This window comes from Canis lupus, chromosome 12, assembly GCF_048164855.1.
Source record: "Canis lupus baileyi chromosome 12, mCanLup2.hap1, whole genome shotgun sequence".
Classification (NCBI taxonomy): domain Eukaryota; kingdom Metazoa; phylum Chordata; class Mammalia; order Carnivora; family Canidae; genus Canis; species Canis lupus.
Genome location: NC_132849.1, coordinates 13,136,007 through 13,146,559, shown reverse-complemented (window position 1 = coordinate 13,146,559; position 10,553 = coordinate 13,136,007). Strand labels below are relative to the sequence as shown.

At 46.2% G+C, this 10,553-nt stretch overlaps 1 long non-coding RNA gene across 2 annotated transcripts in view; it reads left to right on the top strand.

The window, feature by feature from the left end:
• The first annotated feature begins 41 nt into the window (after positions 1–41).
• LOC140601142 (uncharacterized) overlaps positions 42–10,553 on the top strand; it is a 33,436-nt gene continuing 22,924 nt past the window's right edge. The window contains exons 1-2 of one of the 2 annotated variants that reach the window (XR_012004184.1): positions 42–97; positions 1,946–2,091. This is a non-coding gene — a long non-coding RNA (uncharacterized lncRNA). The remainder of the gene's footprint in view (positions 98–1,945; positions 2,092–10,553) is intronic. The other variant, XR_012004183.1, reaches the window with a different exon arrangement.

Genomic DNA, 10,553 nt, shown 5'->3' with positions numbered 1-10,553 from the left:
TCACCTGAGACAGAACAAAGGAGATAGAATTTTACTGAATACATCACAAGGAAGTGGCCAGCGGGACAGCAGAGGAGAGGTTGTCTGCAAGGAGGCAGTGAGTAGAGGCCATTTTTAAAGAGGTAAAATGAGGAGGTATGGTGACATATGGAATCTTCCCTTTTTGGGGATCTGTGCCTAGTTGTAAGTAGCCCATTGGTCAGTGAGGGCCTAAGAATATCTTGAGGCGGGTCGCCTGATGGGCCTGTCTATATCCAGCCAGGGGGTCATTGTGGCCCTTTCTTACATCCTTTTGCTCAAGCCTGTTGGCCTAAAAGCGGCTTCTGCTTTATACTTTACTCTCTACTTAGGTATGTTTTTAAAAATGTATGTTAAATGTGACAAAGAAAATAATTTGACTGCAATGTGGAGAATGGGTTGCAGGGGCAAGAGGGGAAGCAGAGACCAGTTGGGAGGCAGTAATCCAAAAAGGGGGGAGAAGGGGATGGTGGATTAGAGCAGAATGGGACGCTCCAGGTGGAGGTGGAAATAAAGACAAAGATTTTAGAGATAGAGCTAACAGCTTGCAAATCAGATGTGAAAGGAATAGTGGTAGCCTGGGGAAGAATAATAAGAAAGTGACTTTGGGGACAATGGGGTGCCCATTTTCCACACTATCATTTGCATTCTCCAATCCATCCCCATTAGATTGGAGGGGGGGAGGGGATGAGGGACTAAAGCTCTTCCAATGATTTCTGTCTCATGTTAAATTTATGTTCTTGGATTTGGGGCTGGGCTGAGCCCAAGTCAACAATGCAACTGTGAGGAGCTCGCAAAGAGGCAGGGGAACAGGCGGACCGGCTAAAACGTTTAGAATAGCTGGAGATTCTGTAATTCCACAAGGTGGGCAACTAGAAGAAATCACATCCCATTAGGAATTGTAATCCTCGACCTTCAGGAAAAACTCTTGGTTTATCCACTCCTGGAATGAATGTTTTTTGTTTTTTTTTTTTTTTTTTTTTTCCACACTAGGCCATACCATAGTGCATTTCAGCAGTGGAGCCCAGAAACACAGATCTCAAATCGACTTGGTTAGATCAATTATGCAAACACCCGTTTAGCTGCTAGAACACTATGTCAGCATTTAGGGAGCTTTAATTCAGCCACAGTGCTGGTCCCAGCAAAGGAACTGACTGCCTGTGATCTGCCCAGAGGCAAACCTATTTGTTGGTAGCGATTTGTTTCTGGTGTCACTCCTTTCTTTTCCTTTCTGTACAACTGATAAGGCAAATGGAGATGTGTATCTGTCACTAGGATCTAACAATAGCTTGGGTTTTCTATATATAATCTTGTTTAATGGAGCGACCCTCCCCTCCCTTTTTTTGCCTGTGTTTTTTCCCTATGGGTGAAGCATTTTTTGTTGTTGTTGCTAAAGTGGTCTGATGTCCTGGCACTGAAGTACACACACAGAGAATACAAAGCACTCTTATTGATCACTAAGAGCAGAGGCTCTGAATGGTGCTTGGAATACAGTTGGGACGGTGTTGCGTGGAATGGCCCTCATAGACAGCAGCTGCTTGACCTATTCTGTTTTCTACATCCTACTGGATCCTTGATTGTCTCCCTCTGCTTGGCCTTCCTTGTCATGTTGTTTTCCAGAAAATCAAGTCACCCAGTACCTAACTCTCCCCTGGCCAATAATTTTTAGCTGCTTATTGAGCTGGTGGTGTTGTATCTAATCCTTGCTCAGCCTATCTGTGTGCACTGCCATTAGAGAACACCATAAGTCATCACTTAAGGACCATAATATCCACTCTAATGGTTAGAACACAAAGTCGCCCTCTCCCTTGTGACCAAGTGGCAGTTGAAAGCTCCTGAAATAGATCCCCTATTGTTTTCTTAACAACTTCAGTGTCTGCTGAGTTAGAGTCTCACATATCACTACTCATAGTGCATTTTTCTTTAGAACCTGCTCATTCCTGTGCTTTCTCTGCTACCAGAGATTGGCACCTGCTCCCCAGCTGTCACTTATGGATTTTCCAGAAAGAACCAGCCCTAGCAACCTGCCATCAGATGAGTCACTTAAGCATTTGAATCCAATTTCTTTCTCAGGTAAATGAGAGTAGCATTCCTCCCTTCCTCCATTCTTGGTGTGGTGCCAGGGCTGGGGGTAGGGGTGGGTGGGGGAAGGTTGCTGGGATGATCCAATGAGACATAACTCCTGAATATCCTTGACAAGATATAAGACCCTGCACAAAAGCTTGCAGTTGTAATTAACAAAGAAATGTCCATAGGAGTTAGGAGGTATACATACAGCAACAGATAAGTGTGTCTTTTTTTATAACAAATCTGTATGTAGTATGTGCCAAGCACTGTGCTGTATACAGATAAGAAAACAGGTGCTTACAATCCAGAGTGATGAGATCTATGGTAATGCCAAGTCCCTTATGAGAGTGCACAGAAAATACCTCTAACCTAGACTAAGGGAGGTCAGAAAAGACCCCCGGAAAAGGTGCTGAGCATATGCAAGGCTGAGCCAAAAGACAGCCTGGATGACAGTGGCTTCTGGGAACTGGGAACTGTTCAGTCTGGCTCTTAGACTAAAGTCAAGCAGCAGGGCTGGGGAAGTAGGTGGAGTCATGATTACAAAGGGTTTGGAACATTGGGGCACAATGGAAGGGTTCTAAGAGTGACATGATCAGTTTTGTCTGAAAACCATCTGGGGAATATTTGGGAAGGCTACTGGGATAAGCTAGTTAAAAGTTAATGACGGCATGATCTAAGATAATGCTGGAGGGTTGAAGAGAAGTGGATGGATTCAAGAGATTTTAGGGGGGTAAAATCAATGACACTTGTTGTTTAATTCAATATAGGGATGGGAGTAGAAGGGACAATGAAGGGTAAGACCCCCAATTCTAGCTTGGATGGAGGTGCCGTTCACTGAGATCAGGATTATGGAAGAACAAAGATCGCCATATATAAAGATGATAATTTCAATGTGTGCAATGATTAATTTTTAGGGTCTACAAATTCCGTGTAGAGATATACGTAGTATTTGGATATTCTGCTACTTGTTTCATGATGCTTGCTCCAGGAAGGGACAGGATTACAGACTACGTGGTTCTCACATGACTGCCAACTACACATGGAATAGAGGTCAGACACAAAGGCAATGAGTAGGCTGACAGGTAAATTTTTGTGTATGGTCTGGCTCAAATAAACGAGCTACACCAATCAGGTTTTATCTCTGGAGGGTTTTGACCAAGCCACTGGGTGGACATTGGCGTTGGAAGGTTTTAGAATCAGGGGCTGTGGTAGCAGCCACTGGGGCCACATATAAGTTGTTGAGAGGGTAGTAAAGCTTTAAATGTTAAATAAATTTACATTTAATTTTTTCTTACTTCAGTAAGAATTCTTTCTTACTTCAGTTCTTTTAGGTGTGTAACCAGAAAAGTCACAATTAGAATAGAAATTGGTACTAGGAAATGGGGTTCAGAGTGATAGAGCCTTAACATATGAAACTAGCTATGGTATTATTGGGGTGAGATACAATAAAAATTTATTTTCATTATAGGATAGGAAGTTTGCAGTCTGTGATTTTTGGTGGAAAAACAAGTAATTAAGTTGTCATCTGTTGTCTCTTGAGACTCAGACCATATGCATACCAAAGGTGAATATTTGGGAGGCTTGATGCCTGAATGTGAGAATAATGAAGCCAATTATTTATTGCTTATAACCTTAGATAATAGCCAGCAGCAAAGAGAGAGTTTTCTGTTCAGAATGCCTGTCTATGAGTAAATAAGGAAAACAGAGTGATTATGTAACTCTGGTGCAGACAGCCTATTTTGCCTGTAGCTGGAGCTCTCTGATTACTTCAAGCCAAGTCCAGACCAATGGGCCTTGCCAAACTGTGGTCTGGTCCTAATTTTCTGTCTCATTGAATTTCTAGTGCCAAAGTTAAAGCTCTGATTGACAAAGATGGATGTTCAGACCATTAGAAAGAATTATGGGAGGAGGAGTTGCTGGGGAACATGACACCCCCACAAGCCCCAGCCCGCATTTCTTCCTCCATCTTCCCCACAAAATAAGGAGAGCCTTCCCACTGAGGGGAAGTCTCATAGTGAGGGTTGGAATATGGATAAGGAAAGACAGACTAGGAAAGACATACTGCCTTCACTTCCATCCTTTCTGTGCCATGTGGTATCAGCTATTGAGAGAAGGATGGTCAGATGCAAAAAGGTAATCCTGGGTTCTAAACAACAGAAGATTTGGAAGCCTGATCCTCAGGATTTGTTTGGACTGTTAAGAATAGGCAGCCTTCCAAGGACATCAGTTTCATTGTGCCAACCAGGGGTCCCCTGTGGCTACAGGGTTTGACATACAGTTGGACCAGGAGCTACTGTGTGTTTCTTGCCCTCGAGATCTCTTCCTTTTCTCTAATTTTCTCTTTCTTTCCTCTACTTTTCCAAGTAAGTAATTCCATTCCCTCCCCCGCCCCCCACCTGCTGCCATCCTGGTTTTGCTCCCCTGTTGGATAATGGGGGAATGGCAGAGGTTAAATTTACTATTTCATTCAGAGATTGTTAAGAAAATGGTCAGTCACTTTGGGGCAGGATCCCACAGAACTGGAAGAGGGATGGACAGCCCCTGAATACTGTGTATCCTGAGGCCAGCAAGCAACCTCGGCAGCAATCTCATGATGCTCACTGACTCTGAATGAGCAGTAGAAGGTGACTTCATGTTCTGGTGGGGAGATGCATGATTTACAGTTGTAAATGACTGTAAAGTTGATTTATAGTTGTAAACGTGATCAAGTTAGATAATATCTTTGAAAATGTCTGAATAGGGAGAAAGTTATGTGTGCCAGGCAGGGTGAGCAGAAGAATAAAATTGATAGGCTTTTATTATATGTCCTGCCCACCATATTCAATATTCAATGCCTCAAGGGACAGCTCTATACACCACACCATCCTCTCCCTCTAGAGGGCTATAGCTATTGGACCTGCAATGGGCCTAACCCGGGACAGCCTTCTATGACTTCTGTTGTCTGGATCAAATGGATAGACTCATTCAAGAAGACTCTTTCTCCCTACATTTGAACAAGGAGACATGGAATCTATTGCCATGTGGAGTGGGCTCTGGGTTTGGGTTCTATACGCTTGGGGGATGATAAGTAGGCAGAGGTAGGTGGTGGAGTACAGGAGGAGAACAGAGCAGACCCTGGAGGGGGAAAGACAGAGATACTGCTTCTGTTCTTAATGGGTCCCCCTCTCCCCTCGCACCGATCTCAAATGTAGATCCTCTCTGATCTGGCAAGGAGTTCTGTCCTTGAAGTTCATTGGATTTCTGCTTTCTTAAAATAAATCCCCAACTGTAGCAGAAATCTAGAGTTCAAGAGACAGATCTGGACAGGGTATGGTTTTTGGGCCTGCCTACATTTCCATGGAATGAAGACCTTGGGAGTGGATGAGATCACCCAAGGGAGGTAAAGAGGGAAACAGAAAATGTTGCTATTCTGATCATTATAAATACTTTACATTTCATGCTTGAAAAGACACTTAGTGCTTGTGTGTATTATTTTACTTACCCTCTAAACAACCCTGTGAGGTAGCTATTATTACAATCTAATTTTATAAATAAAGAAAAAATGGTGGTAAAAAGGGCTAAGTCCTATTGCTCAGGTCACACAGCCTATAGCAACAGCAGTGATGGCTCTTGGCTGGTCCACTTTTAAGCTCCCATTTTCCCCTTGAGGCGTGCACCACCAGCACTGCTTAATATTTGCAGAGAAGTTGGAGGGAGAATAAATGAAATGAGAGACATTTATCCTTGGGGCCCCCTCGTCTCCCTTTGTGGGTCTCCTCCTTCCTGGACCCATGACCAGCCTGCTGCTCTGCAGCAACTCTCAGGGAGATGGCAGATGCCCCGTCTTTGGAGCACAGAGGGATTTGTGTTCCAGTTATACCTCCCAAGGCTAATTCCAGGTTTCTCAGGGCTGGGTTTAATGTTCCCAAATTCTGCTGGTTGGGGTGGATGGTAGGGAAAGACGGTGAGTAATGTTTTGTGGAAAAAGGGTTATGTGATCAGATTGCTTGGGAAAACCTGAGTTAAATAAACACAAAGACTCCTCTACCCTGTTCTTCTCAGTGCCTTATATGTGTTAATGGGCATCTCCCCAAGAGACATATCATCGGAAGAATTTCCCAAACTTACTTGACCCCAGACTGACTTCCAAATGTGGTGGTGTTCAAAGTCATAACAGGGAAGGGGAGAAAGACAGTAAGGGGGTGGAAGGCCAGAGGCTTCAAGAACATCTCACGTCTACCTTTGGGGTTAGCAGTCATCTGCTCCCTCTATGTGGGGGGCTGGCCATGACTGGAAATCTCCAGTGATGTGTGTGTGCATGTGTGTGTGTCCACGAATCCATGCATGTAGGGGTAATTCCTGGCTCTCAGCTCAGAGGCAGGAACCAGATTGATTTTTATCACTTAGCTCTTAAAGTCTCTCATCCCCTAATAGTTGTTCAGGTCTCTCTTGGGACTCCTTGTTCAATAAGCATAGCCCGCCTCTCTTGGGTTCTGGTTGCTTCGTGTGCGGCAGGGCCAGGTGGGGAGATTATTCTCATTCTTCCAAGGCCAGGAAGGAGAACAGGCAAGTCAAGAGGGCTCTTGCCCCTACTACAGACCTTAACGCCTGGGGGGCGGGGGGGGGGGCTTGCTCTTGGGCCTGCCCTACCTAGTGAGGATGTGTTGGAAGAAGTCTTTGCAGGGAACTTCTAATTGACACCCTCTGTTTATTTTTGCACCCCTAATTACCCTTTCAACTTGTCATGGTTTATTTTTAGAGGTTTCCCATCCACCTCATTAACAGCTAGTAAGAGTTCCTGTCTCATATTTCTACCATTTATACCCTTAATTAAACACAGTGGCCTTTGTTATCTCTGAGTAGTGGCCTTGTTAGAATTTAAATAGGATGACTTGCAGCTATTCTTAACTGCTTTTTAAGCATCCCATCCCTTTCCTCCAATCCTTTTGTGTGCCACTGGGCCATCTAGAGCCCGGTCTCCCTGGCACTCTCTCTGTTCCCTTTGGTTATTCTTTTCATAATCAAGGGCTGGGCTGGGCTGAGGTTGTATGAGGAGGTTTGGGATTCTGGTTATGCTGTTTTGTAGGTTGGCTTTGCTTTGTTGATTTTTTTTTTTTTTTTTGTGGCACCCTTGGCCTCTTTCCTCTCCCCCTCCAGAGTTGTGAAGGAAGAGGTTGGTTTGGGATTTTTTTCAAGCTTTGCCATCCAATGTGTGAACAGAACAGTGATACTTAATTAAATGCACACCAGGACTCAGATTCCCTGACTTTACACCTGCTGATCCTCCCACCTCATCAGGAAAGTGCTGCCTAATTACCTTTTCCTGCTGTCCCAGTTTATTTTCAAACCTTCTTACTGGGACTGGCCAGAATATTGAAGGCATCCATCATCAGCGGCACCTGATCCCAGGTGCCACCTTGCATGGTGCAGTGGCAACGCTCCGTCTAGGGGTGCTGGGTAATCGGTTGCTAGGACAGGAAGGAAGATGTTTCCCCAGCAGTGTTTGGGGGCCATGCAGAGGAACTTGCACTTTGGGCAAGGAAGCACAGTGGGCTGGCCTTCATGGCCTGGGATCAATCTGCCTGTGGAGCTCACAGACTCTGGCAGGATATAAACACGTTGTCGCACCAGTGGCTCAGAGACAGCCAGTGGGGTGCAGGCTGAGGGGGCACCCAAGCCCTGCAGAGGCAGGACAGAGCAGTTAGGGTCAGACTCACCTAGGCTTGAATCTCGGCTCCTCCCCTTGGCCTTCAGCAAGTGCCATGACTTCTCTTACGTATGTTAAGTATCCATCCTTATAGGACAGATGTCAGAACAGGTTGAGTAATGCACAAAAGGAGCCTAGCATGGAGACTGGCATATCACAGGCATTTAACAGATGAGAGCTGCTATTATTAATGTTAGTGTTATTGGACCCGCTGAGTGACTGGGGCTGGAGAGAGGGAGGAATAGAAGAGGATTCAGAAGCCCTGGGCCTGGGAGAGAAAATATCAATGGTGCCATCCCCCAGACAGGAGGCACGGGGAGACCAGGAGCCAGTAGGGAGGGGCGTCAGTTGAGAATGCATCCTACTCTCAACTGTGGGAGCACTGAATTTGAGGTCCCTCGTCATCCACCTGGAGTTCTCCAGCAGGAAATTGGGAGCTTGCGAGGCATATCAGGACGTTTTCTAATGGCAGAAAGAACTGAGGCCCAGTTTACCTCCCATCCTCAGACTCCATGCATAAGACTAGTTGGTGGGACTAGCACCTTCTTGGGCTCCCACCTTCCCTCTTACCTTCTGCTCCAGTCGATCCCTGTTCACAAAGGCTTCCCTAAAATTCTTTAGTATCTGTCCTTTGGAGACTGGGTAATGTTTGTTGACTATAGGAAGGAAAAGATCGGGTTAGGGAGAGGGGTGAGTAGAAGAGCTCTGGAAGAGCTGCCAGGCCAGGGCAGCACTCCAGCCTTGCCTCCTGCCTGGCCCTGCCTGTGCCCAGTCTGCAGTCAGCTTGTGCAGAGCAGATGCTCTGTCATGATCAACCTGTTGGCCTCTGCTTTTGCTCTGTGGTGACATAGAACAAGGGTGCAGGAATGGAAGCAGATGGCTTGCCCTGCTGTGGTAGGGACTGAATTATAATATCACGGGTGAGGTGTGACTGTTAGGGCATTGGGCAGAGCTTCCACAGGGGGTGCATTTGCTGCTAGCACCCAGTCCAGTTCAGATGGACAGTGTACTGCCTATGGGGCTGCCAGACAGATACCCAGGGTGGGAATAATCCCACTCCAAGACTGTCCAGGAACATAGCCCCCCATGACTACCTACCATGTGGAATTTAGAACACAATCGCCCTGTGAGCTGGGACTGGATTGAGGTCTTCACAATTAGGAACAACCGTCCCAATCCAGGTAAAGCCAAACCCCTAATTCTGGGACCAATTGTTCCTCAGAGCATGGGCACCAGAGTCATCTGCCAGCTTGTTGATAGACATATTCCTAGGCTCCAACCCAGGTCCAGTGCATCAGGATCTCTGTGGTCGTGATTCACATTTTTAATAAGCTTTCCAGGTGGTTCAAGTGCACAGTAAGGTTTGAGAGCCACTACTGGAAACCATGACCATGACCATGACCATGACCAGTACGCTTGTACATCTCAGAACTATTTTCTCAACCACACACTTGCTATTCTGAATCTAGGTACTTGACCCTGGTCTTGGCTGGTGTGTCCTCCTCCCTAGCGGCAGGCGTTTTTTCTCTGACAGGCTCACTGCAATGGGACACCTGGAAGTGTAGGGTGGTAGGAGGGAGCCAAACAAGAAAAAAATCTCTGATCCTTGCCACAGGTAGAGGACAAGAGCAATAAGGAGACAAGGCAATGCACACAGGCACACACAGTAAGGGAGTGTGTGCTAGCAACTGCTTCAGGAATGCAGTGAGGGCACGCTCCCTTGCCAGGGGCCTGGGTAACCTTTTTTTTCCAGGAGGAGAGGCTGGAATTAGGCCTTAAAGAGTGAATGTTTATGTTTATATTTCCCAGAGGAGGGAAGGGCATCCTGATGGCAGGATCTGCATACATAAAGCACAGGTGAGAGGTGGCGTTGCCCATAGAAATGGTGGTGAGGACCTGCGAGGTGTCCCAAATGCCAGACTAAGCCATTACTGGTTTCATGGAAGGCAAGATTCTTGATAATATTTAAAATTTTATGCGAACAATAATCATTCCTTTCTCCCCACGGGCAAAAGGGGAGCCAGTAGCAGTTTCAGAGTAAGGGTGGAATGTGTATTAAAGGTGTCGGGGTAGGGGTGCCTGGGTGGCTCTGTGGCTTTAAGTGTCCAGCTCTTGATTTCAGCTCAGGTCATGATCTAAGGATCCTGGGATTGAGCCCCATGTTGGGCTCTGGGCTCAGTGTCGAGTCTGCTTGTCTCTCCCTCTTCCTCTGCCCCTGCCCCTGCTCTCTCTCTGTCTCAAATAAATAAATCTTAAAAATCAATCAATCAATCAATCAGGGTAATGAAACTCTCCAAGAAGTAGACACCAGCTTTTTAGGGGCTGAGAAGTTGTTGTCCAGGGGCCAAATCTGATTAGTATGCCTAGTGTTTTTTTTTTTTTTTAAATTTCAATTTGAATATCTTTAGATAGAGCTTGCCCCCTCCAGGCCCACAACCTGCCACTCTACCTCCGATTTATAGCCTCATGCATTTCTGCTACCTGCTTAGGTGCCGCTGTTTTTGCGTTTCCTTCCCAGGGTGGGCAGAGAGGAGGAGGAGAAGGAGAAATTGCAGTGGAGCCCCAGGGGGTAATGCAGAAGGAAATTATTAGGGTCTAGAGAGAGGGGGGCAGTGAGATAACACAGAGAAAGAAATAAATGTGGTGTGGTGGCTCAGGCAGGGAGAGAAGAGAGTCCAGGATTCAACACATGGGGGAAGGCTGCTGAAGTTCACAGAGAGAGCCAGCGGGGCTGCGACAGGACTTCTAAGGGCCTTGGGCACGGCAGGTGGCAGTTTGGTCC